This window comes from Molossus molossus, unplaced genomic scaffold, assembly GCF_014108415.1.
Source record: "Molossus molossus isolate mMolMol1 unplaced genomic scaffold, mMolMol1.p scaffold_m16_p_14, whole genome shotgun sequence".
NCBI lineage: Eukaryota > Metazoa > Chordata > Mammalia > Chiroptera > Molossidae > Molossus > Molossus molossus.
The window spans coordinates 42,678,976-42,706,522 of record NW_023425349.1 but is presented as its reverse complement, the minus strand read 5'-3'; positions in this window follow the sequence as shown (position 1 = coordinate 42,706,522).

Sequence of the window (27,547 nt, the reverse complement as noted above, 5' to 3'; positions counted from 1 at the left end):
ACAAAGATGATGTTTATTTTCTTCACCACCTACACCCACATCTCCAAGCTCCCATCCGTGGAGAGATTCTTAAAAAGAGTGAAGCAGAAGGAAACGGGAAGAAGGAAATAGTCCCATTCACTACAGAAAAACAAGAAGAGGATCTAGATTTACATGTTTAAATTACATGTATTGTAATTGCCATAAAGTATGTAAGATCATATATTTACATATATTTGTCTATAGAAATACTTTAACACAGCTGGGCTGAAGTTTTTCCTTGGGCTGCTGGAGAGCTAAGGGGCATTTCTGATTGAGCCTGTTAGGTCAGAGGTTTTAATTTCTTGGGGGTGTGGGAAGTAGTTTCAGATTATTTATCATCTATTGTTCCCTTACTTTCTTTTGTCTCCTCCCCTCTCTCCATTCCCCTTTGTCCTTCTCAGTACTGAACTTAGACCAGATAAAAGGGGCCCTTCCCTGGCCTCATGCCTTAGAAAGCTCGGCTTTTCACAAAGAGGCATAAATAAATCAGAGAACACATGGGCACCTCTGTCACGTGGGATTCAGTGTTCAGTGCTGGGACAGCGAAACCCTAATCACTCATCTGCAGAAATGACACTGTTCAGGGCCCCAGGAAACACTTCTCTGCCCTAGCCCTTTGTCCTTAAAGGAGAGACAGCCACTCCAGAGGCCGTGAACACGTAGGGCGGCCATGCTGCGGCCATCGTCAGAGATGACACCGCCTTGTGTGTGGAAAGAGCTGAGCAGCAGAAGTGCTCAGATGAGAGAAAAGACAAATTAATTACCTCGTCAAGTCGTGTTTCTCTGATAATGTGAATGAGATAGAGTCTTTTGTGATCATTTCCCAGTAGTACTGAGCATCCGTTTTCTTATTTCTCTTTGTGGTTCCAGAGGTATTTATACATTAGCACAGTACTCAGAACGCTAGCACAGGGAATCTTAGGACCATTTTCTAAAATGATCCAAATCACTGCTAAATATGTGCAGATGTGCATCTAGAGCTGATGTGAGAAGTAGTTTTCTTTCTTTCTTTTCTCTTTCTTTCTTTCTTTCTTTCTTTCTTTCTTTCTTTCTTTCTTTCTTTCTTTCTTTCTTTCTTTCTTTCTTTCTTTCTTTCTTTCTTTCTTTCTTTCTTTCTTTCTTTCTTCTTTCTTTCTTCCTCATCCGAGGACATTTTTGCATTTATCTTCAGTAGAGCGGGAGGGAAAAAGGGAGGAAGAGAGAGAGAGAAACTTTGATGTGAGAGAGGCACATCGACGGACCGCCACCCACATGACCCCAACTGGGGTCGGGGACAAACTGCAACCGAGGAACGTGCCCTTAGCGGGAACCGAACCCCGGAATCTCTGGTTCATGGGCTGATGCTCCAACCGCTGAGCCAAACCAGCCAGGGCAGAAGTAGTTTTCTTTACATCATTATATGGCTCTATGTATTGTATTAAAAGATGGTGGAAATCATGATGACTATATATTGAAATTAAAATACTGTGTAATATTTTTGTGGTGTCAATAATCTATTACATGCAACCCAATGCAATGTTTGAGCATGATATATAAAGGAATTTTATAAACAACTTCAGTTGCTATGCTTTAGTAGAATAAATGTTCTCTATATAGAAATTAATAATAAAAAATTACCTGAGAGCTATAATATTTCAAGAAAAATGTCTAATTTGGCATTACTGTCAACAGAATATGAAATATGTGGAAGAGGTGATTATAACATAATTAGTGTTTTGCTGAAACAAAGGCAGAAAAACAAATTTCATGGAATGTATCTGTGAATTAATTAGTTATTTTATTACTTAGCAAACATTACTAGCCCATCAAGAAAACACTCAGACATGCACAATATAATTAAACTCAGTCATTTTTGAGAGTTTGTTGACTTTCAGTTATAAAAACCATAGCTTTAAACAAAGTTGTTCATTCTACCATTGTGAATATTGATTTGTCAAGGAGTGAGGTAGAGTATATATGGTTTAGCAGCTTGTTAACTTGTTTTACAACTGTCTGGCTCTGTGGCAGGTGGGCCACTGTTCGAGCCCCGGCCATGTTTTGCCTTCATTACCCTCATTTTCCACTCTCTCCCTCTCTCCTCTCTTTGTTCCGCCTTTATGTCTCCCTCTTTTTTTTTCCTTTATTGACTTTAGAGAATGAGGAAGGGAGAGGGAGAGAGAAAGAAACATTGATGAGAGAGAACATTGACTGGCCGCCTCCTGCATGCCCCCCACTGGGGATCAGACCCACCACCTGGGCATGTGCCCTGACCAGGAATCGAACTGGTGACCTCTTGGTGCATGGGTCGACGCTCAACCACTGAGCCACACTGGCCGGATTATTTCTTCTTCTTATTTCCCTTTTCTGTCCTCTGTCTTTATAAATCTTCCTGCATCATCTCAAATGCTTAATGAATGTAATATTCCTTATTGTTTCACCCCGAGTCTCTACCTTTCCTAGACAGCCTAGACAGCAAGGAAATCCAACCTAGCCATTACAAAGGAGCACACAGGATGGAAGTCTCTTCTTTCTCTTTCTCTAGGGCCACAGAACAAATCCAAAAGCTTACACAGATCACTGAAACCGGGTGTCCTAAGCTACGTGACTCACTGAAGGCGGGTGATGCTGCAGCGTCCTTGCAGAGCTGGGACTCCTCTAAGTTATCACTGACGTGGGAGCCTGGTGGTTGAAGCCCAGCTTCTCCAGGATCCCACAGCTATTTCCTTCTGGGGTCCTGCCACCCTCCCTGGTGCTGGGAGAGCTGGGTGTGGTCACACTGTTTGAGGGGTATACTTCAGCATGGATGACATTCATATTTAGGCTAGGGGATGCAAGTTACCAAGAGTGGGTGGGCTGGGGGCACACTAAATCAATAAGACTGTAACTGTGAGGTCCTGGGAAATTTTATGTAATACTTACTATATACCAGGGGCTGTTTTCAAGTTTTGACATTTATTAATTCACTTAATGCTTACCAAAGCTCTATGAGGTAGGTACTTTTCTCATCCCCATTTTGCAGATGAGGAAACTGAGGCACAGAGGCCCAAACACAGGCATTTAAAAGCACCTAATTCAAAGTCAAGAAACTACAGTAATGTGGATATACTCAGAATTTAAAACATAGTCTTTCAGAACTCTCCTTAAATGGCTTCGATTTAGGGATTTGGTTTCATTCTCTCAGACTTTTGAGAACAATTCCCCCTTCCTCACGCACGAGCAGCTCACTAAATTTTTCGTCCCTTCCCAGAATCGAAAGCGTTTATTCAAACAATGTGGATCACACCAGATAACCGGCCAACAGGAGTGCCCTGTGGCTGAGCCAGTGGAGGGTGAGAGGGGTCCTATCTGAGGATTCGTTTGTCTTCCAGTAGAAAGGGTAGCGTCAGCCGTCTGGAAGCCGCCACACCCGCGAGTCCGCCACACCCTGGGAGCCCCCACACCCGCGAGCCCGCCACACCCTGCGAGCCCGCCACGCCCTGCGAGCCCCCACACCCGTGAGCCCCCACATCCTCCGAGCCCGCCACACCCTGCGAGCCCCCACACCCGCGAGCCCGCCACACCCGCGAGCCCGCCACACCCTGCGAGCCCGCCACACCCGCGAGCCCACCACGCCCTGCGAGCCCGCCGCACCCTGCGAGCCCACCACGCCCTGCGAGCCCGCCGCACCCTGCGAGCCCCCACACCCGCGAGCCCGCCACACCCGCGAGCCCGCCACACCCTGCGAGCCCGCCACACCCGCGAGCCCACCACGCCCTGCGAGCCCGCCGCACCCTGCGAGCCCACCGCACCCGCGAGCCCGCCACGCCCGCGAGCCCGCCACACCCGCGAGCCCGCCACGCCCGCGAGCCCCCACACCCTGCGAGCCCGCCGCACCCTGCGAGCCCCCACACCCGCGAGCCCGCCACACCCGCGAGCCCGCCACACCCTGCGAGCCCGCCACACCCGCGAGCCCACCACACCCTGCGAGCCCGCCGCACCCTGCGAGCCCACCGCACCCGCGAGCCCGCCACGCCCGCGAGCCCGCCACACCCGCGAGCCCGCCACGCCCGCGAGCCCCCACACCCTGCGAGCCCGCCGCACCCTGCGAGCCCACCGCACCCGCGAGCCCGCCACACCCGCGAGCCCCCACACCCTGCGAGCCCCCACACCCTGCGAGCCCCCACACCCTGCGAGCGCGCCACGCCCGCGAGCCCGCCACGCCGGCCAGCCCACCACGCCCGCCAGCCCGCCACACCCTGCGAGCCCCCACACCCTGCGAGCCCGCCGCACCCGCCAGCCCGCCACGCCCGTGAGCCCGCCACACCCTGCGAGCCCCCACACCCTGCGAGCCCCCCACGCCCGCGAGCCCGCCACACCCGTGAGTCCCCCACGCCCTGCGAGCCGGCCACACCCGCGAGACCCCACACCCTGCGACGACTGACTTTGCAGGAGTCGGCTCGCTGTCTGAAGATGCCCGCATCGCTGCGGCAGTGCTGCTCGAGGAGGTCTCGGTGAGCCCAGGAGCCGCCGGGTTGTCCTCTTAGATGCTCACAGGAGGGGAGAAGGTGGCCACTGCATTCAGAGGCTGTGAGTGTCCTAAGTGCTAGACTTTGTTCGTTTTGAACAGAACTTGAATTGGCTGGTGCTCTGGGAACCGCAACAAAAAAACTCAGATGAGTCATCAGAATGAGCAGCTTGGAGGGTCGGCGCTGTCGGTCTTCAGGACAGACGTCAAGCCTTCCCTCTCTCGTGAATATGTCTTAAAAGTTCGGGTCTGTGCAGATGCCAGTTACAATCACGTCTATTTCCAGAAAGCATTGCCTGCTGTGGTCACGAGACCCAGCGTGCTGCATGCTGTTAACACATTGGCAAATCTTTCAAACAGTACAAGAGGAAGCTCTGAGCATGTCATCACATCCAGTTCTAAGAGGTCAGAGGTGGGGCCACGGAAAGGCCTTGAAAAGCAGAACCCTCTGAGGTGAACAAATGCCAGCTTCCACATTCTCCGAAAAGCAGAGGAAGTGCAAATAGAAATATCCGAAAGGTGTGATGTTTGGGATCACATATTGAAACGTCCAGGTTTGTTAGTCATAGTGGCAAAGGTGGGGGGGCATCTAGCATTGTGCTTGATCCAGCTCCGTGCTGCGTACAGTGTAGATCTGACCAGCAGCAACGGCATCACCTGGGATCTCGTTAGAAATGCATCTTCAAGCCTCACCTCAAATCTACTGGATCTGACTCTCTGGGGCTGGTGATCAGGAATTTGCATTTGACAATACCCCTAGAAACATGCTTCTCAAACTATAGTGAAGGCAAGGTAATTGTTTATTTATTTTTATTTTTATAAATTTGTCACTAACCCATTCTTTTGTAAAACGTCCTGTTCAGGGAGACAAATCCAGCAATCACTCCCTGGGTGGCTGCAGCAATGCCACAGCTATAAAACTTTTAATTCTTTCTCTCCACTTGCTTACCTTCCTTATTGAAGACTGGCGATAAGAGTTCATAGGCTGACCCCAGTCTGCCGACCACATCCCAGCACTGAGCCATGTGTCTCCAACACCCTGCCTTCCCCTCCAGAATGATCACCTTGCTGCCTGGAATCTGTGGGTCTCTGTCACAAACAACACACAGCCCCCCAGAGAATAAAATCTTGGTGATGAGCCCGGCCAGTGTGGCTCAGTGGTTGAGCATCGACCCATGCACCAAGAGGTTGATGACTCGATTCCCGGTCAGGGCACATGCCCAGGTTGTGGGCCCGATCCCCAGTGGGGGGCATGCAGGACGCAGCCAATCGATGTTCTCTCTCATCGATGTTTCTCTCTCTCTCCCTCTCCCTTCCTCTCTCTCTAATATCAATAAAGAAAAAAAATTAAAAAAAAACAAACCCACGAAACATGGCAATGAGAATTAATTAGAAAGCACCTTCCATCTAGGTTGGTCAGACAGTTACTAAACACACCTCAGAACAAGCATTTTTTAGGTAAAATAAATCAGGCAAAATTTGGGTCATGGATGGATCATCTCAAGTTATTGCATTAAGAGGCTGAATGACAAAGGTTTGCTTTGCACATATTACTGTTGTGGTTCATGAAACTCACGGTTGTCATGAGTATGTAGATATTATGGAGCAAAGTAAATTTATTTTCATGTCTCTCTTCCGAATAGAACTGAGTTTCTACTTTTCTGCTAAAAGGCCGTGTTAAGGAAAGTGGAGCCCGTCACATTCTAATTGATGAATAAACACAGGGAGAATGTTTCTCTCCTGGACTTAAATTATAGAGTCGTTTCTGTCACGTGAGTTTGGGGTGTTATAAAATGTTCACTTTAATCTGGGCTCCATTTGGCTATTATCATCCTATAGCCACATTTCTTAAAATCTTGTTAAAATACATTAGGGCTTCTTACATCTCTTGTTTATATTAGGGATTCCGTAAGAGAAGGTGTCAATGATGTAAACATTACATAAAGCAAAGGCTTCGGAGATGAAAATAGAGTGTAAGGGAGCCGCTTTGCTGGTGGGAAATAAATTCTGATATTAGCCAGAACCAGTTCTTAGCCTGAGATGCTCCCCACTTACGAAGAGTGTCAAACAGTCTTTTAGCAACCTTCAGAAAAAAACGATGATTGTTTACGTGAAAGTGTTTCAAACTCTTCATCTGCTATAAATTGTGTATGGCCGACTGGGCGCATTAAGATTTATACTAAGTCTCTTTATCTGGTGAGATAAAAGAAGTGTTTATAATGTCCCTGAAATGTATTTGCTTTTCCCATGGCTTTAGATAATATCATTAACCCCCTAAAAGGAGCCATTTAAGGAAGAGCTGTTTAACCTACAACACAAATCAGTAGCATAAGCCCTTTGGTATTTTCTAAGGTCCAATAATGGATTAATTGTGCCTTTTCCAATTACTTGGCCTCCATTACAAGAAGGGCCCTGGTTTGTGAAGTCAACCCTGTTTTAAAGAATATTTATGACAAATCGCTTTGAATGGTTTCTCATCTTGGTTTTTTGAATTCACACGTGATGAAATCACGTCCTGATGAAAATGCAAATGAAAACGACAATGAGATGTCATTTTACACCCACCAGAGTGGGGAGAAAAAGTCTCACTGCCGAGTGTTGGTGAGGATGTGATGCGGAACGAGCTCTCACACAAGCTGGTGGCGGAGTAAACTGGCATGGCCACTTTGGAAGACAATTCGATCTTACGTAGTAAAGCAGAGTGTTTAAATGCTACAACCCAGCATTTCCCTTCCTGGGTGTGTACCCTATGGAGATTCTTGCATATGTACACTAGGGTATACACAGGAATATTCCCATCAGTGTAGTTTCCAATAGTAAAAATTTCCAACAGAAAAGTCACATGGCCCTCTAATAGAAGGGATAGGTTCATATTATATTCATACAACTGCAGCAACAGTGAATAAAATATAGCTGTATGCATCAACGTGGGTGAATCTTAGAAACATAATGTTAGATAAAAAAGCAATTCTAAAAGATAGAATTTTATCTGAACAAAGTTAAATAATGTGCAAAACTAAGCAATATGTATGGGAGATACAATGATTAAGAAAAGCAAGTGCGCCTGGCCAGTGTGGCTTAGTGGTTGAGCATCGACCCATGCACCAAGAGGTTGCCAGTTCGATTCCCAATCAGGGCACATGCCCAGGTTGTGGGCCAAATTCCCAGTGGGGGGCATGCAGGAGGTGGCCAATCGATGTTCTCTCTCATCGATGTTTCTTTCTATCTCTTTCTCCCTCTCCCTTCTTCTCTCTCTAAAAATCAATAAAGAAAAAAAAAAAAGAAAAAGAAAGAAAAGCAAGTGCCCATGAAGTAGGTGTGATGGCCCTGTGTGGGCTCAGTCTTCCTCACGGACGGGGAAGAACAAGCAGTGCCTGGTCCAGGACACAGTGACACTGGGAACACTCTAATGGCTGGTGACCTCTCAAGAAATTAGTTACACATTAGCTGGAACATTTGAAGTGTTGGTCCTTGTCACACAGAGACTTGCATTTTTGCTTTTTGTATACACACCCATGAAGCAGCCTGGTGACTGGCTGACTCATGAGTCAGGATTCCGAACCTAAATCTCTGTCCCGTGTCATCCTGGGAAAATTCTGTAAGCGCTCGGAGCTCCCATGTCCACATCTATAAAATGAGAACTCCACAGAAGTGTTGTGAGATGCAAATGATATAAAACTCGTGAAAACAACGACAGCAGCGCCTGGCACATTAGCATTCAACCGTATTTGCTCCCTTAATTCTTTCCTCTATTTGATATTAAGTTCCTTGAGGGAAGGATCAGGACACATTCATTTTGCATTGCCCCAAGGGCCTGGAGCACCGTCTGGAACACTGCAGATGCTAGATAAATGTTATTAAATGTGCAAATGAAAGGGCTATCGGCGAGGCTTTGGAGCTAACCATTGCACCCGAGTAAATTAAAACACTGACCTTTTTCTCCTCGTGAAATTTCCCCTAAGATGAGTGTATTAGGTAAGCTTTCGTTTCAGCAGCATTGAACAGAGTCCCAAATAGCAGGGACTGAAAAGACAGAAGTTGATTTCTCTCCCATGTAAAAGTCTTCACGTAGGCAGTGCAGGCTAAGATTGGCGTAGTGGCTCCATTGTGTGTGCTGGTGACCTTTGGCCTCGTTGTCCCAGATGGGGGAAAGGAAGGAAGAAGAGATACACTGCCACGGCCTTGAATGACACAACAGGAAGTGGCACCCATCTCCTTGCCGCACCTCCCAGTAGCCAGAGTTCTAGCTGCAAGGCACACTGGGAACGGAATTCCGTTCCAGGCCGCCATCTGGTTTCCATTACTTTGGAAAGGGAGTCTAGATCTTAGATCACAGTCTGAAATTCCCTCCACAGTCTTCCTTCTTTAAAACTTTTTGGAAGATGGAATGATTTCCTGTCCCCTATTCTGGACGGCAAGGATGGCAGCCACTTCTCAGTGATGGAGGACAGACAGTCTAGAAGCAGACTGAGTCCCAGATAAGTGAGGGGTTGCCAGACAGTCTTGAATTTTCCGTTTATGTGTAAGAAATAATGTTGCTTTCCTAAGAGCCCTGTTATTTTGGATCTTTGTTATAACAACTTAGATTCTAAAGAATGCAATAGGGCTGGTGCACGTGTGTGTCTGTGGCTATGTGTGAGTGAAGGAAACTTGAACCCTTCTGCCCATGTTATTACCCACTGAGGAACCAGGGGTCTCTCTCCCCTGACTCAGCAGCCACACTGACTGGCAGGAAAACCATTCTTCTCTCCACCCAGCTGTGACTTCACTCTATTAGGTTAAAATTTAAATCAGGGGTGAGTTAATATGCTGAATTGTACCCAAGTGGCCTCCAATTTATTCTCTTCTCACTTATAGGGTCAGGCCTCGTATACTTTTATACTAGCAGTGCAAATTGTACAAGACTCTTTAAAGAAAAATCAAGCCAATCAGAAATAATAAAGTGAGAGAATCCAGTTCTGCCTCACTGTAGGAAATCTCAGGATGCGAAAATTCAGCAATGTTTAGAGTGATAATGCCTCTACAAAATGATTGATCACTTTACAAAATAATTTAGTGAATACCTAATAATTGCTGAATGCATCAATACCTTTAAGTAGTGACATTTCCGTACACATTTATAATGCTGTGCCCAAATTACTTCCAACTTTCACACAATCCATCTGTTACATAAAGTGAGATACACCTGCTCATACACCCTGGGTCTGAATAAAATAGATGGGATTTTGTCAGTGTAACATTCTTTTCTCGATGTTACTGCTTTGACATTAACAGTCAGTCTGAATAACCCGAAGGAATAGTAAAGAAACATTTTCTAAAGAAGTAGTGAGGGAATTACAACAGTGCTCCAGTTTACACAAGATCAAGCCTTCTGTGTTTCTTTCTGTTATATTGTATCATAGTTCTGATATTTCCCCCCCTACATTTTAGAGTTTATACCTTGTGTACTTCATAGTTTACACTGTGTATATTTTTAATGTCATTTAAAAAAAAAACAACAAAAAAAAACCCTCAACTCCAGGCATTTTCTCTCCTTACACCGTGGCAATGATACCATGGAAGGTTGGAACTAAAATAATTATGACCCCCTAAGGCAAGACCTTCAGCGTGTGAAGCAGGCCAGACTTCACCTAACAGCTTTCACCTCTAATAACACAGAGAAAGACAAAAAGAGCCTACAAGGGAAACCAGCCTTTCATCTGGGCTGTCTTTTCCTTATGAGTTCTTAAAAAACAAACCCAAACCGGCTTTAATGATCTATTCTCTTTTTTCTTCAGGAAGAACGATTTCTGGATTTGAATGCGGCGTCGCTCTTCGCCCGGGAACCGGGAAGCCCGCTCTCTGTGAGCAGTGAGCTCGCAGCTCGGCAGCCCGGCCCGGCTTGCAGAGGTCGGCAGAGCCGCTGCCGCTCGCTCGCGGGGGGACAGGTCCCAGCGCGTCCCAGTCCACACAGCAGGCTCCACACAGCAGGCGGGAAAACCAGCGCTTCTGAAGATCATGGAGTGCCCTCCACTGGGTTATACCTGGACAAGGTAAACATTCATAACAGCTATCAGGGCCCGAGCAGGATTATTATCTCTCTTCCAGTCCCAGAGAACGTCTTCTCTGGATAGGCAGGGACGGGAAAATCTGTTACCAGTACTACAAATGCAAGTTGTAGAAAGAAATTCCGCTAGCAGAGGGAAAACCATACATGCAAGGAGACTATATAGGACGATCGGAACTACTCTTTTCTGAGTAGAATATCTGTCCTGTGGTCCATTCTCCTGACTCTCTGCCTCTGGGAAGCAGGAGGCTGGTTTTCCCGGGCTCCTCATCCAAGGCTGCCTCTGGGGCTTTTACACTCCCAAGTCCGACCTGGCCAGGATCCCCTTGGAACTCCTTCGAGACTCCACTAGACGTCGGAACAGGCAGTTTTGTTGGCCTGGTTTCTGGGGTCCTCGTGTAGGGTGCTGAACTACAGTGCACTCCACTTGGAGGAAGGAAGTGGGGAAACCCCCTCAGATTCGCTTCCTCAGAATTGCTTGGCTTTTTCTTCTTGCCACTGAGTTGCTGGCCCATCTTCTGCCTCCCACTGTCTTCACTCTGGATAAAGCAGACACGAGAAAAATTTAAACAATTGCTCTCTCTGCCTCAGAAATGACCAGCAGAACTGTATCTAACCGCGGGCCAGGTGCTGCCAGCCCGTTTCTTCTGCCTGTCAGACCCGTGCCTACCGGCTCTGGTAACCACTTTCTGTTTCGCCTTTTGTTTACTTCCTGCAAGAAGCAAAGATGCTCGTGGGACTGGAGGACCACAGAGCGGAATGAAGAGGGCTTTGAACTTGAAAGCAGACAGTCCTCCTGGTGCGCAAACATAGTCTCTGTGCGATTGTCAGATGCATTGACCTCACCGAGACTCAGTTTCTTTGTCTGTAAAATGGATGTACACATGCTCCTGCTGAGTCAGCAGCAGCCAACAGAAACCCCTTCTCCCGGGATGTCCCTGCAACTTAGTCTCCGTACATCTTTTAAAAATTTGCCACACATGTTCTGTTTAATAGCTAAAAGCCAGATTCCTTTAAGAGAGCAGAAATGGAAATTAGGATCAAAATCTAGAGATTTTCTAATAATGTGGTGTTGCGGGTTAGTTGGATTCACTGATGGAAGAGAGCTCAGCAGAGCTGGCCACGTGGTGGAGACTCTGCAAGGTCATTCTCTTCCCTCATAGCAGAGCCTGATGGACACACTTTCACCTCCAGATTCTGGGCAGAGTCCCTAAGAAATTGGGGATGAGGGGTGAAACTATCCAACCCGCATGCAAGCCGTTTGGAAGGTGGATTTTCTCTCCTGGGCGTGTTGGTATGTGTCGCTTCAAGCAGGAAGTCCGACTGATGTAATTCTGTTCGGGAGTGATCGCTGAAGTTATGCGAACGGACTTACGTGAGGCTTCTCCAAACTTCTGACACCTCCTTATTGATTGTGACCTGAGACAATGGAGCACACAACCACCCGAGATGCTTGTTAAGCCAAGGGAAGGATTGGTGGGGCATGTGGTCATTTAAAAAGCCACATGACCACTCTTGTGGTTGAGACTGGAATGGCACAGACGGATGGGTTTGGATGTGAGAGAAAGAGCTGAAGCTGTTCTAAGGAAGGATTCTTTCTTTAGAAACCCTTTCGATCCCCCTTGGCACGATTTTGGTTAGCAGTAGAGGTGGGAATGGGATCCCACTCAGCCAGCGTCACTCCGTGTTGCTCAGGCAGGGCATTCTGCAGGGAGCTCCGTATTAATTCCGCGCCCACGGCTGCCACAGAGAGACTGACGGCTGGCACTGTGTTCATCATTCTGTGGGCACATTACTGAGTGCTTGTTCTGGGCCGTGGACTGTTTTTGAGCTCTACCGGTCTGAACTCATTTATTCCTCTTAGCACTTCTATGAGGTGGGCACCGTTTCTATCCCCACTAAACAAAGGAAGAAACTGAGGTGGAGAGAGGCGAAGCTTTCTTCATGCATTTCTATTACTAGGCATCCTTTTGGCTTTGAGGTATTGACTTGAAGGTGGCAATTTCCAGAGATTTTTCTTTTTCCCTAAATGATCTGGTCTGAAGCATTTTCTCACTAAGCACTGACCATGTTTATTTCAGACAGTGACGGACTGTGCAGCCAGAGTGAGGACGAGGCTGTGGGGGGGTCACTGATATCAGACCTGTCGGTGCCCCGGAGCAGGTGGTCTGCTGCTTATGTCTATAGGAGACACCTGTAGCGTTCAGAGCTCTCATCCGTCTCTGACCTTAGGCCTGCGGTTCTACAGAACACCCCACATTTCTTGCCTAAGTAAAGGCGTCAACATGCATCCCTTCTCGGATGACCCTTTAAAGGAGTTGCAATTGCCCATTTAGTTTGAATACATCTGTGAACAAAATCCAAATTGTATATTGTATCATCTGTCATGGACACTTTAAAACAAAACAAAACAAAAGAGAGAGAGAGAGAGAGAGATTACAAACTGGAATGAAACATCCAATTGCTCCATTCATTGGCAATGAAGAATACTTTGGGTAGGATGACAGCAGCTCTCACATGGTATCAGAGAAGTCTTGTTCTTTGAACTCAGTGGGATCTGCTGTGAGCGTTGCCTGCAGACGTGCCTGGGGTGGGAGGCCCAGAGCCAGGTGCTGGCTGAGCCATGCTGGCGTCATCCAAGCACCTGTGATACCGCAGTGGCATGAGAAACCGGGATTGTTGGGAGCTTGCTGGCAGATATGGAAAATCAAAGTAAGAAAGGATGTGGAATTGACTAAGGCAAGTGGTTCAAAATTTAGACTGTTAATCCCAAGTGTTGTCACTGTGCTGTTCTTCTCAGTAGCCGGAACTGTAGTGGTAGGTGAGGGGCCACCAGGAAACTAGGCTGGATGGCACTGGGCTAGCTCATTATGAACCACGAAATGCTTAGTTATCCATGAAAAGTGGCATTTCTAAGGGTGGAGAAGGGGCAGGGCCTGATTCCCTGCTCTGTTCTCATCCCATGACCTTATCAACAATACATTGTGTGTTTCCAATCCCTCCACCCCCCATTGCAGAATCATCAGGAATGAGCGCTGAGCATGGGCTGGTCCAGTGCACCGTGGAAATGCTGTGATCCCTCCATCCTCAGGCTCTGCCACGCCTCTTCCCTCCACCACCTCTTGAAATCCCTCCTCCCCTGCGGTGCGCATCTCACAGGTCGATTTGTCTATGAGCTTCCCCAAACTCTGTGTCCTGCTGTGTTAGCTGGGTTTTCTCTTTCTCTCCTTTGTGCTTCCTGTATTGTAACAAGCACCCAAGATGGTCTTGTAGTTCTTTATATTGCATTTGTTCATGTCTTACCTTGACCAAAAGCCCCCTGTGGCTAGGATTCGGGCTGTATCATTGCTGCTTCCATATCACCTTGCACAGTGCCTTGTACCAACTGGATGCTTAATAACTTCTTGTTGCATTGAAGTAGATGAAAAACCCTCCGTAGTCCAGCTTAAACTGAGAACATCAAACGTTTCTGGAAACAAAGATTTGTGTGGTGGATTGAGGCAGTGGTAGATGAGTCCTCCAAAGGAGGAGAGATATCTGCAGTTTGGGATGTTTCCACACCAAGCCAGTCTAGGTCTGCAGTTGAACCCTGAGCAACATGGAGGTTAGGGGCACCCCGGCCCCACCGTGCCGTTGAAGATCCACATAAAACTTTTCACTCTCCCCAAATTTAACTCCTAATAGCTTAATGTTGACTGGAAGCCTTATCAGTAACATAAACAGTCGATTATGCATGTATATTTTATATGTTATATGTATTATATACTGTCTTCTTACAATGAAGTAAGCTAGAGAAAAGAAAGTGTTATTAAGAAAATCATAAGGAAGACAAAATACATTTACAGTATTTATTGAAAAAATTTGTGTATAAGTGGACTTGCAAAATTCACACCCCTGTTGTTCAAGGGTCAGCTATATTCTCTCCCTAAACAATCAATCCTCAATTTTTTTTTTTTTCCTGGATGGCCTCTTAGTCCTTTTAGCATTTTCAAAAATTAACTAAATAGCCGCCGCCGTCTCCTCCTCCTCCTCCTCCTCCTCCTCCTCCTCCTCCTCCTCCTCCTCCTTCTTCTTCCTCTTCTTTTCTGGCTTGCTCTAGGCCCCACTAGCATCTCCTTTGCTTTTTTTGAGAGATTGGTTTATCAGCGAAGTGGGTTCTCTCTGGGTTCCCTCAGGATTGCTGCAACCCTCCTCCTCTCTTGGTTTAGCCTGGAGTGTGAGGTGCTCTCTCCCCCTGCCAGGGCAGTTCTGACCCGGCCACCAGGCTTGGACTTGTTCACATGAGGAGATGATGGGGTCATGTAAGCAATAATTTACCTCTAAAAAAAAAATCGCAATTGAAGATTAGTCTCATCAGCCCCAGGGCAAAGCTTGCCTTCTCTTTCTAAAATAATAACCTATGAGCCCTGGCCAGTTTGTCTCAGCGGTTAGAGCATCGGCCTGCAGTCCGGAGAGACCCGGGTTCGGTTCCTGCTAAGGGCATGTACTTCGGTTGCGGTTTGTCCCCGGCCCTGGTTGGTCATGAGGGTGGCAGCCACTCGATGTGTCCCTTCACGTCGATGTTTCTCTCTCTCTCTCCCTTCCTCTCTCCCTCCCACTCTATCTGTACAAAAAATGGAAAAATATCCTCGGGTGAGGATAAAAAATAAATAAATAAATAAATTAAAATAAAATAATAACCTATGATCATTTTTCTGTATTTTAAAGACAGGGCCCCATAGTTCAAAACTAAAAAAAAAAAAAAAAGTGAATAGAGGATTCTTCTTCTCTTTCTACACTAGTGTTTTAAATTTCACTTTATTATTTTCTAATATGTTTTTAACATGTAGGGGATGTCATCTGTTATGGCCCCTAGCTGAATGGAGTAGTAGATAATCTCTAGATCTGGATATAAATTCTCATCTGCACTTTCTCAAGGCAACTGGCTCTTGGCTATTTAGCAGATTTCTGTGGTAAGTAAGTCTTATGAAAATACGTGGAGATAAAATAGGAGGGCCTGGGCAACTCAGCTGGGCCATGCAGACTGTGGGAGACACAGAAGAAGAGGGGTTTCTGGAAGAAGAGGCTGGACTGGACACATCTCATTCAGTCCATGTGGTCAGGAGAAACCTGGAAGGAGGTGACACATGTACCTCATCCCTCCAGTCCACCTTGTATATTTTACACTCCGATATTGTGGGTCCCTAACAAGTTTCACCTTCTACGGTCTCTTTCTGTCCCCGACCAGGATCCAGTGACTGGAGAGAATGAGTATAGCATCAGGAGTAGAAAACTCAGCTTCCACAGTATGTAACAGGCAAGTTTAACAAGCATCACTTGTGACGTAAACAAAACACAGCACCAGGGTCCGTCTTTCACCCAGCATGGCTTTCGGCTTGGTTCCCTGAGATTAATTCCACTCGCGCCTCCAGTCTCATATGCAAGATACTCCAAGGTCATTTGAGTTCGCAAATATAATCTCAATCCAGTAATTAGAATGTCATGTTAAAGATGTTAATCTAAACTTTACGACAACATTCACTCTTTTGCCTTTCTTCAGCTCTGACCTGCTTCAGGCATGGTCCTCCTGTCTTCACGGCCCCTCCCTGCTCCCCTCCCCCGGCCCCTCCCCTCCCGGCTCACCTTGCCCTCCTTGGTCACCTCGTCCTCCACGAACATTTCTTTACCTGTTGTTTCCTTTCCAAGGTTAAAGATAGGAGAGGAAGCGAGAAGGGACATTATGGTTCTCACTAGGCAGAAGCTGCCCAGATTTGTCAGGTGGCTGATGATTAAAACAGACCTTTTCGCCATGACTGCCTTTTTGGGCTCTTTGAGGTACCTGACTGAACTCTTTCTCCTGCAGCTTCCATGACCTCTGTGGACTCCTCTCTACTTCAGTTGCTCATTTGTAACTCCTCCCTGAGCCTGTAGGTATCCAGTGGTGTTCTTCCATCTCCTTCTGCTGTGTTACCCTATCGGGCAGGACAAGATGAGCTGTCATGCCTCACATCACTTCCCAGGATCCTTTGCCCAGTGAGCCTCAACATTTTCTGGAGGGTCCTCAAAACTCTCTTTACCCTCCTTGAGGACAGAAGGTGGTACCTTCCCTTTTACTCTCCCACAACAGGGAAGATGGGGTTCATAGTACAACAACACCCTTAAAAAAGAAAAGAAAAGAAAAGGAACGTTTATAAGAAGGAAAATAAAAACCTTTGCCAGTTTCTGTTCTTAGTCTCTCTGATCGCCTTTTATATTTTTGAACTGGCTGAAAGGTTCAGGAATCAGGGGATACGTTTTTGAGGCCAGTTCCTTTGGCCATGTGTACATGGAGGTGAAAGTCTTGTCTTACTCTCACTTTGCTACATGGTATTTGTTGTTTTATCTCAGTCGATACTGAGGCTGGAAGAATCAATTCTGATGTGCTGCTGCTCCGGAAGTAGCTCTGACTGGCTACTCTGTAGCTCAGGCCGCTACTCTGCCCTGCCCAAGGATGTCAGGTAAACCAGTCAGGCCTGGCAACTTCGGAAAACATAGAATAAGCTTGTTGGGACCAGTTCTTTCTATTTATATTGCCCTAGACAATGCCAGGATTTCTACCCAATTCTTGGGGGTGGAGGTGGGGAGGATAATGGACAGGTAGGAAGGTTTCAGCTCATTTCCATGAGGGGAGGAACAGAAAATAAGATATTTTTTTCCCTCTGGTGTTTCAATGATGAGGTGGGAAGGGAGAGGTGCATATTCATTAGCATTTAGAGGAAAATCATTAATCAGCTCTAATCGCTAACCACAATCTCTAATTAACAAATTCCCAAACCCCACGATAGCATATTTCCCCTTATGGGCTGTATCGGCCATCTATTTATGTAATGATGCTGTATTACAAAATAACCACAAGCTTATTGGTCTATGACTAGCAGTGCCTATTGCTCATGTTCCAGGGGGTCCTTTGGGATCCACCAGATGGTTCTGCTGATCTGACTGGGTTCATTCACTTGACTAGAGATTGAGTGGGTGTTGGCTGATCTAGGCTGACCTCAGGAGATGCCGGGGGGATCTGGCTCCGCTGCACATACATCTCCTCCTATAACAGGCTAGTTCAGGCAGGTAGAGGCACAGAGGCTAGAGATGTGCAAGGACTCTTGCGACCTAGGCTTGGAACTGGCATACCACTTTTCAATCTGCATATCTTGTTTTCTTTTTATTTGCTTAAGCTGGCAACCCTATACTTCATTCTACTGGCCCAAACAAGTCACATGGCTGAGTCCAGAGCAGGGCCAGAGCAGATCATCTTGCCCACAGTGGGAGGCCTTGCCAAGTCACTTGGAAAAGGGCCAGGATCCGGGGATGTTTAGAGTAATGCAGTCGACCTACCACTTGAGCTGTTTTATCAACTTCTATTTTCCAGCTAAGGACCATCACATTCACAGTGCTCTTCAAGCTCCCTTCACCGGCATTACTAGCAGTAGACACTGACTTTTTTTGTTTGAGTTCTGGCTTCTGCTTGCAGGGGAAGCTGAGAAGTGGGTACACTCTCTCCTCCTAAAATGACTCCTGACCTTTTAAACATTGTAATGCAGAGGATTCACAGTATTACTTTGGCAACACGACCAATTTTGTCACCTTTTTTGGCCCTTCATGGTCCTAAAGAGTCAAAACCACAATGATTAACTGTGAATATTGGATATTATAGTGCCAGAATCACTTGCGAGAATGACAAGGTGAACTGGAGTAAGGAGGCACAGAGCCAAATGGGCCAAATGAGGGTTGGAGAATTTGAAAGACAGATGTAAGGAGAGGCAGGAAGGAGTTGGCAAACGGAACGGAACTCAGGTCACGGTTTCCGAGCCTGCTCAGTCATCTGAACCACCCGGTGATATTCTACATTCCTTCGTTTCCTGTGTAGACTAGGAACTTCTGATCCATGTCAACATTAGAGACAGAAATCTAGATACATGTTTGTATGAGTGGGATAATGCCCCTTGATAGAATTCAGATTGGTTTGGAAATATTTCTGTATAAAAACTAATTGCACATAAATATTATTTAATGTCTGTTTTTCTCAGTTATATTTTGTCAATTTACTGTGCATTAGAGATGATAAATAGAAAAATTGTATTTGACTCATCACATATTTTCTTAACATTTTGAGATGCTAATTCCCCTAGAGAAAAAATCATACCAATTTCGTGTCAGTGTGGAGTATGCGAAATTTGGTTCTTGTTTTGGTTAAATGCAGTAACCTCACAATTTTTATTATATGCATTTGTTTGTGAAAATAAGATTTGAGGATTGAAAAAAGAAGGACTATTGGCATGATTTAATTTTTATTGCTTTCCAAGTAGCAAATACTTATTGACTTGAGGATGGATTATTTTACTTTATAAAAATATGATAAAATGAATGAGGCTTTGATATGTGTTTTCTTGACAAGTACTTTTGAGAAGACTATTTCTAAGTGTAAAATGCCAAGCAAAATCTTAGGAAGAAGTTGTGTATTTCTTTAGTAAGTTCATAATGATCTATTGTGCACTTTCCATTTCTTTAAAAAAATGTTTTTATTGATTTTTTTGTTTTGTTTTTTGTTTCTTTCTTTTTTTGTTTTAGAGAGAAAGAAGGGATGGGGAGAGAGAGAGAAAGAGAGAGAGAGAGAAACATTGATCAGCCACCTCTTGCACACTCCCTACTAGGAATTGAACCAGCAACCTTTCGGTACAACTGACGGAACCACGCCGGCCAGGGCCCCTTTTTATTTTATGCTCCTTAGGAATCCTTTCTTTATTTACTCAGAAATGAACTTTTCTGCTTTGAGTTGGAATACTCTGTGGAGCCATCACTTGATATATCTGTTTTAAACTCTTGCTTGGTTCATTAAAATGCATTTTAAGAGTTATCATCCTGTGTCGCTTAGATTGATGACCCTAAACACTTAAAGTCAACAGTGTATCAAGTCTGGTATGGTTGATGGAGTAGAGAAAATATTTAGTGCAAAGTACTGAAATTTTATAAGCTTTGGCAATAAAGAGTAAAAATCTATATTTAGAAACTAATATTAGAAAATGTAGCCTAGTAGTTTCATAGTTTATCATCATAGCGATTCTCTAAATACTCCTTGTGCTATATGAGCGGGTCAGGTTGTCACAGCCCCATGTTAATGATGGGAAAACTGAGGCTCAGAGAAGTTGAGTGAACCGGCCTGTGTCATTCTGCTGGTAGAAATCCAGGCTTTCTGTCTTCTTGTCCTGACTTTTTACATTAGAGCATTGTGATTTCAAGACAGAATCAATTAGTTAGGGTTAGGAGGCCTGGACACACAAAGATGGATGAAATACCATCTCTCTTCTCAAGGGCTACCTGGGAGGTTTAGCTGGGAGACAGACAAGTCATGAGATCTTTGCAGTGCAATTTGATAAAAACAGTAGTAAGAGGTAGAGAATGAAACTCCGAGGAAGGAGGGCCTCATTCCATCATGGATGAGAGGAGGAAGTTCAAGCTCTTGTGTTTAGGAGAAGAAATTTTTTTCCTTTATTTAATATTTAATTTAGATTTTATTTTTCAATTAAAGTTTACATTCAGTACTATTTTGTATTAGTTTTAAGTATACAGCATAGTGGTTAGACAATCATATACTGTACAAAGTGTTTGCCCCAATATTTCCAGTAGCAACCTGGCACCATACGTAGTTATCATAATATTACTGACTATATTCCCTGTACTGTATTTTACTTCCTGTGACTATTTTGTAACTACCCATCTGTGCTTTTAATCCCTTCACTGCTTTCGTCCAGTCTCCCAACTCCACAAGGAGAAGGAGTTTTGACCTATGGCAATATTTCTCTTCTACAAGACTAGTACATGAAAAAAAAAAATTTTTCTCACTGAGTTCAGAAGACGAGTGATGGAGGAGTTCAGTTGATGGTACTGAATATAGCAACTCCAGCTGAGTAGGAAAGTGTGTGGCAATTGAAGAGTTCTCCGTCTGCGGTAAGGAGCACGCCCAGGGAAAGGCAGCAGCCAAAGACGACTGCAGCCCTCTGACCGCACCCGGAGCTTCGGAGAGTCACGGTGGCAGATGGCATTTCCCAAAGGGGACCACAGCAGTATCGTTTGTTCCCCACATTCTTCTACAGTGGGGCTGTCTACTCCCCTGTCAAGAGGCTGAGTCTAATTTTCCTCCCCTTGAAGCTGGTGGACATGTGACGCTTCAACCGACAGAATGTGCAGAAGGGACGCTCTGTGATTTCCAAGATGCAGAACGTGAGTCAGCTTCTCTTTGCTGGGTCACGCTTGTTTTATTCAGGCTACCTTCTATAAAAATGGTATTGATACTGTTGGGGATTAACTAAACCACTCACATAGCTCGCTCTATCTATCTATCTATCTATCTATCTATCTATCTATCTATCATCTATCTATCTATCTATCTAATCTGTATCTATCTATCCATTTATCTTATGAGAGAAAAATGCTTCTATTGAAATTAGTTCTTTTCTAATATTAGTACTTTTCTAATATGTGACACTGGTTTGTACAAATATCAGAATAAAATGTAAAGGTGAAAATGGATCCATTTGTTTATTAGGAAGACTCTAGAGAAAGAAAAAGGCTGGTGAAAGGGGAAAACGTTATACTCTACCTTAAAATAGTCTAATGTTTACTCTTCCATAAAATTTTTTTTGAGTTTTTTTCTGTATCTTTCTGGCTTCTCCTACTCAGGTTTGTGTTGCCTCTTTTTGCTTTGTCCATCCCTTACGTCCAGGTGTTTTCCGTGGTTATTTCGAAGGCCTTTTTCTTCCATTTTCTTCCCTTTTTCTTACCTTATTTTCCATTTGTTTCTCCCTCCCCCCACTCCGCAAGCATCATCCTATCTCCTCTGTTGACTTACTCGCTGTTTCTCGTGGACAGTCATTCAACGCTTACTGAGTGCCTCTGTGCCAGGCATTCTCCTGGGAGCTGGGGTTACAGTGCAGCCTAACATTTGTAGTGGTTTTATGCTCGCAAATTTGATTTTCAACTGGCAGGAATCACCAATGAAGCTCAAATATTGTTGTGTAAGTTTACACGAACAGATCATCTGTGTTCTGAGGATGCTGAGTGGTTAGGAAAGAGCGAGTGACGGGTTCGCGGCTCAGCCATCAGACTTTCCTACCTCGCAACCTGGAAAGAGTGTGTGTTTGTCTTGGTAGTAAGGTAGCAAGGCTGACGAGAAAATAATTTTTCCTTCGACACATGTTGCACTGGGTAGGATGCAGTTGGGAAGTCCTCGATGATGACGGCTGCTAATGGCAGAAAACCTGCTTGAGGCGGATGCCAGGAGGGAGAGAACCAGGACGTGTCGTCTTACTCCGGGCTACTGGGCTCCCACGCATCACGGAGTGTGCTGGATCACTGTGAGCCAGGTGTCCCGGCTTCAGATGATCTCGACCGACTTCTTTCTCGGACTGGAGTTCTTCGGTAATGTTCATAGGGACTTTCCAGAGGAACAACTAGGAAAAATACCACAAAATCATTCATGCAGTTGAAAACAGACGTCTTTGGTGATATTTATATTGGGTAGACGGTGCCTTATTTTGGGTCATATTCTTGGCTTCCAGCAAATTCTAACCTTAATGTAATTTGCAAGGTTATTTGGTTTGGAAAGATGCAGAGAAGCACATTTTAAATTGTCATGTGGCTTTTACTGTCAATCCGTTGAGGAGCTTAAAAGTCAACATAAAGGTGCCCCCCCCCCACCAGTGTTGTTTTAAACAAACCCCAAAACAATTCATCTGAAAAATAAAAAAATCCCATCTCGATAAAATTAAACAGCCAACATCTTTTTTCATAGACTATGTGCTTCTAGACTTTCTGGGTATTTTTATTTTGTTTTTTATTACCCTGCCATTTAAGACTCCTTTTCCTTCTGAATTCAAGACACCAAAGGGCTTTGCTCCGAAACTGGCCCCCACGAAACAGCGGGCCGGTGTGTTGCACACACGGAGTGCTTACCTTTTACAACGCTGAGCGTCCTGTTCTTACATCCGCGTTCTACTGCTCACTGAAGCCAGTCATTCCTAGTCAGCTCCATCGACATCACCGCTGTCTCCCGAGGGGATCTCCGGTATTTTATACCAAAGACTTACAGGCCAATTATGAAATCACACCCAACCCCAGTGATGGGTTTTGCTGTGAACAAGCTTGTTTGAGTTTCTTTATGTTTTGCTTGGTCAAGAAGTTGCCAGTGAAACTGAGGAGAAACACATATTTATGTGCAATACAGATGGGACAGAAAACAGGAGAGATTCAGAACCGAGTGGACTGCATCTCTGGGTAGCGGCAATATCAAAACTCATAAAGCTTCTCTGGCTGTGAGGACCGCTCGGTACAGCAGCGTGGGAGGGAGCAGACATGCATGGAAATACCTACCGTGTGTGAGACTGTGCTATGATTTTCATACTCTTTCTCGTTTAAATTTCACAACATCATTAGGAAATGATTATATACCTAACTCACCGATGAGAAAGCTCAAGTTAAAAAACATGAACTACCCTAAGAAGCCTGAAACACCAATCAGAAGGAATGTATGTACCCCTATATTTATAACAGCACTATTTACAATAGCTAAGATCTGGAAACAACCCAAGTGTCCATCAGTAGATGAGTGGATAAAAAAGCTGTGGTACATATACACAATGGAGTACTATGCAGCTATAGAAACAAATCTCTTATCCTTTGACATGACATGGGGGGACCTGGAGAGTATTATGCTCAGCGAAACAAACCAAGCAGAGAAAGACAAGTATCACAGGATCTCACTTATTTGTGGAATATAATGAACTAAACAAACTGATGAACAAAATTGACCCAGAGACATAGAGGTAGGGTACAGACTGACAAACCTCAGAAGAGGGTGTGTTGGGAGGAAAGAGATAAACCACAGAACTTATATGCATGTATGCATAACCAATGGACATAGACAACAAAGCTGGGGATGAGGTGGGGGGATGGGGAGGAGGGTGTCAATGGGGGAAAAAGGAGAAACATCTGTAACAAAAACAAATTAATAAAAATAATTAAAAACAAAACAAAACAAACAACAATAAAACTGTGAACCAGTTTGTGCCAGATTGCATAGCCAGTAAATGAAAACAACAGTGTTGAAACCCAAATCTGCACCCAAAGGCTTTCCTTTTCCCCAGTGTATTAGGAATGCCAAACTGTGTATGTATCCATGGACTATTTTATCTCACGAAGCCTAAACAAAGAGTGAGCCAAGACATCATCGCAATTGCTTCCAATGTGACATTGAACCTCCCTCAGTGGAAGCAACCAGAGGGATTAATTCACAGAAAATGAAGGAAATCATTTAAGGTCCCCTGACACCAGCCCAAGAATCAGTCTTGAAGTTAGATCGACAATCCCTATCTACACCATAAAGCAACCACCTCAACATCTGAGTTGCTTCTTTTCCTGTCATAACTGAAGTAAAGGGGAACATTACACTGGTTTTTCTGTGTTGAAGGGGAAGATAAGATGGGTGATTGTAGAATGCTGTATTTTGATGGTTCAGTTCTCCCCTCCCCATCTGCTAATTGGCTTCTAAATGTTTTCCCTCAAGACTTAATTAGAAACATCCGAACTGGTGCTTTGGAAATGTGAAGATTTTTTTGTGTTGTTGTTTAAACAGTTTCAAGAAAGGAAGGAAGGAAGGAAGGAAGGAAGGAAGGAAGGAAGGAAGGAAGGAAGGAAGGAAGGAAGAAGAAAGAAAGAAGAAAGAAAGAAAGAAAGAAAGAAAGAAAGAAAGAAAGAAAGAAAGAAAGAAGAGAGAGAGAGAGAGAAACTTCAAGTTCAGTTTTAATATGCTTGAATTTTAATCTCATATTTCTGAGCTGAGGCACATTTTTTCTTTTGGATCAGAAAGGACTCCTGGCTGCTATCATAAGTAAGAAATACCGTCCTGAGACAGATGTCTGTTTCCTCTGCCAGGCTGGTGTGGAAGCCGACCATGCCTCCTCCCCATCTGAATGGCAGAGAAAGTGGGAGGGCTCAAGCATTCTGCCTGGAAGGTTTTTTCTCACCCCAGTGCTCTTGCCACATTCAGTGTCTTTTGAAATAACAGGAAAACAGCACTGAATGTACATGGCCTTCGAGGAAGGTGAGCCCCTGGGGCTGTAAACTTGTGAATCATGCCAGTCCTGAGAGCTGGACAGCTTCAGCCTGGGTCACGCCTGGATTTGAACCTCAGCCCTAATCATTTAGAAGCACCTTTGTCTTGAGATGGTGATGGGACAGAACATAGAACAGGACCTTGCCCAGGATGTTGGAGTGTTAATTAAAGCTCGTAAATGGAAGGCAATGGGTGGTGAGGGCTCATACTTTATAAGGAGAGGTCTAGATATCTCTCTGTAGACTAGATTAGGAAGTGGTAAAACAGTCTTCGAACTCTTTGCCCCCACTGCCCAGCACCAGTCTCTGGAAGAGAAAGGTAGATGATGTGGTAGACAAGAAGAGGGTTCTTTGAAGCATATAAACAGGATTGGAAAATGTCAAGGAGTTGCTCCTGTACTCCTTCTTGGCCTCGAATCCTGGAGACCCATTGTTAGAGACCAGGACCAGCTGATGGGAAGGAGCACTAACACTGCACAACCCACTCTTGGCTTGATGACCTAAAGCAGAGGTCAGTGAACATTTTCCGTAAAGAGCCAAATAGTCAACATTTTAGGGAAAAAAACTCATAGACACAGACAACAGTATGGTGAATATCAGGGGGAAAGGGAGGCACGGGGAGGTAGAAGAGGGGAAAAGGGGGATAAGTGGTGATGGAAGGAGACTTGACTTGGGGCGGCAAACACACAATACAATATACAGATGATGTGAGATGATGTGTTGTAGAATTGTACACCTGAAACGTATATAATTTTATTAACCGATGTCACACTAATAAATTCAACAAAAATTTTTTTAAAAAGCTTAAAAAAAATTTTAGGCCCTGGCTGGTTTGGCTCAGCAGTTAGAGCATCAGCCCACAGACCAAAGAGTCGAGGGTTCAATTCTGGTCAAGGGCATGCACCTCGGTTGTGGTTTAGTCCCCGGTCCTGGTGGGGGTCATGCAGGAGGCAACCAATCGATGTGTGTCTCTCACGTCAATGTTTCTCTCTCTCTCTCCCCCTCCCACTCTATCTGAAGATAAATGGAAAAATATCTTCAGGTGAGGATTTTAAAAAATAAAATAAAGAACCATTTTAGGCACTATGAAGCAAGGTCCTGGTGAAGCAACCATTGAGCTCTGCAGTTGTGAAGTGAAAGGCGTCCTAGATGTAGGTAATGTGGCTGTTTTCCAATAAATCTTGACCTTTAAAACTTTACTGGTCAGATGTAGCCTGTGGGTCAGTTTGCTGATTTCTGACTTAGTGATTCACCCTTTACTTCTTAGGTTGGATCACAAGTGAATTCCTGGAAGAATGTCTGATGGGCTTATGAGAAAATAAAGACTAGACTATCCCATCGTGGCCTTGACAAGAAAAATTGTGAAAGACCGAAATGGGCCAAAACGACAGCTGGGTCTTTTTTAATGGAAGCTTGGCATTGTCTAGAACGTTCTCCTCGGCCATGTGATTCTCTGTGGTCTGTAGCCTTTGTTTCCTTTGAGCCACTTCACGACTTGGTCAGTCATAGGAAACTGACAGGAGTGCCAATGACTCGGGCTCCTGGGGCCGGCAGGGACCTTCGTCTGGTGGAGGTGCCGTGGAGTCCTCCCTCTGCTCCTCCAAGAAGCCAGTTTCACATCCTTTAAGCAAACTCTTTCATTTCCGTCTTCCGAAGGGCATGCGTGGGAATGTGCCCTTTGGGTTCCTAGTTGAACTGGTTCTAACATCTCACTGGTTCCCTCATTATTTGACGAGCTGAAGGTAATCTTTGACACATGTTCATATTATATTGCATGAGATCTGTGACTTCATCATTCTCATGCAGGAAAGGAGAGAGGCCTTAGAGACAGTGTGCTGGGCGCCTCTCGTGCATCACCTCAGAGTCCTCTTGGCCACTCACCTCTTACTCCAGTCACTGCTGCTGTTCCCTGCAGGTCCCCTGAGATACCACGCAGCCTAGCCTTCCTGCCCTCGGGGTCCTCTGTGGTAGTGGCCCTGAACTCTACACTCAGCTTGTGATTGTGGGCAGTTAATGCCAGTGGGAAGTGGGGTATGGGAGACAACACGTAAGTGCTGTCTACTGTCAGAGGTGCACTTCATAAAGGTCTGTATTCAGCCCGACAGGATCCTCACCCTTGCCCTTCACCGGGGCCACCTGGATTGGGCACACCTGGACTGGCTTGACCTCCTGTTTCTCTCTTCCTTCCTGCTCTCTTGCTTCTTGGGACCCTAACCACAAGTGACCCATGTGCTAGCCTTTGTCTCAGAACTTTGAGGAACCTAGACTGAGACAGGGAGAGACCTGCACTTCAGTTGTTTGCTAGCTGAGCATTTGCCATGTTTCCCAGGGGCCGAGTGGACTAGGGACAGGAGAGCCAGCAGTGAACTCAGCTGGAACAACCCCGCCCTGGAGGAGTGTGCGCCGGAATGAAGTGCTAACAGAGAGAGGTTGCTGGCAGTGTGCAGGGGGCGGGGCTGCGGTGGAGTAAAATGTGGGCCTGGCCTTGCTTTTTCCAGGGAAGGATGCACAGGAGGTCTGAGGAGGACTTGGAAAAAGTCACAGCAAACCCCCTACAACAGCCAGAATTTGATGACTGCTTTGCAAAGGTCATTAGACATTGAAAAGAAAACCATAAAAAGCACCAACTAAGGAAAGATGCTTTGGCTCCTTTTCCACTTGTTCCACCTGCTGCTCTGGACCATGGAGGCGCCAGGGGTTGGCTTGAGGAGAGGAAGAGAGGAGACCATGCGGCTTCCCGTCTCCACCCGTGGTCAGTAACAGGTGAGGGTTAGGGGTGCAGGAGGCAGAAGCTCTTAATAGGTGGAGAGATTGAAGTTTTAATTTGGACTGGGCTGGACCTTTTTAAATTTAATTTTTAATTTTTCCTTTCAGTT